Genomic DNA, 585 nt, shown 5'->3' with positions numbered 1-585 from the left:
GCACCGTCACTGTGTCCTTCCGTGTGTGGCCCTGTCCTTCCAGAAGGGATAGGCCTGGTCTCTGGAAAACAAGAGCAGGCAGGGCCCTGGGAGGGCCCAGGTCAGAGGACTCAGATATCCTCTACCAACACTTGTAGCAGCGGGCTGCCCCCGAGTAGCCTCATCAGTACTGAGCCCATGTCCTGGCATTTCCAAGGAAGATGCAACCAGTAGCAGGGCAAGTATGGTCTTCACCAGGACAGGAGGGACTTGTATGTTTGGAGAGGCTGCACAGAGCAGGCAGGATTCCAGCTGAGTCCTGTTCTGGGAGCAGAATTCAGGAGGTAGGGAGGGCTGAGTTAAGAGGCTGGTGGGAATTGAAAGGTGCTCAGTGACTAGGTACCTCCTGACTTCACTCCTCTGGGCCGTCTTGTGTTTCTCCGCATCGGAAATAGAGCAACTATTCATACTCTAGCCAGCTGTATACTCTGCCACATCACTCGTGTTCCCAAGTTTTGTGTTTCTTCGATCTCTTCAACAAACTAGATAGGGAGTTCACATGGGGGCCACAGAGGGGAGCTGTTTAGAACACAAACACTGGAACCA

Source organism: Oryx dammah, unplaced genomic scaffold (assembly GCF_014754425.2).
Source record: "Oryx dammah isolate SB20612 unplaced genomic scaffold, SCBI_Odam_1.1 HiC_scaffold_28, whole genome shotgun sequence".
Taxonomy (NCBI): domain Eukaryota; kingdom Metazoa; phylum Chordata; class Mammalia; order Artiodactyla; family Bovidae; genus Oryx; species Oryx dammah.
This window is presented reverse-complemented; position numbering follows the sequence as displayed.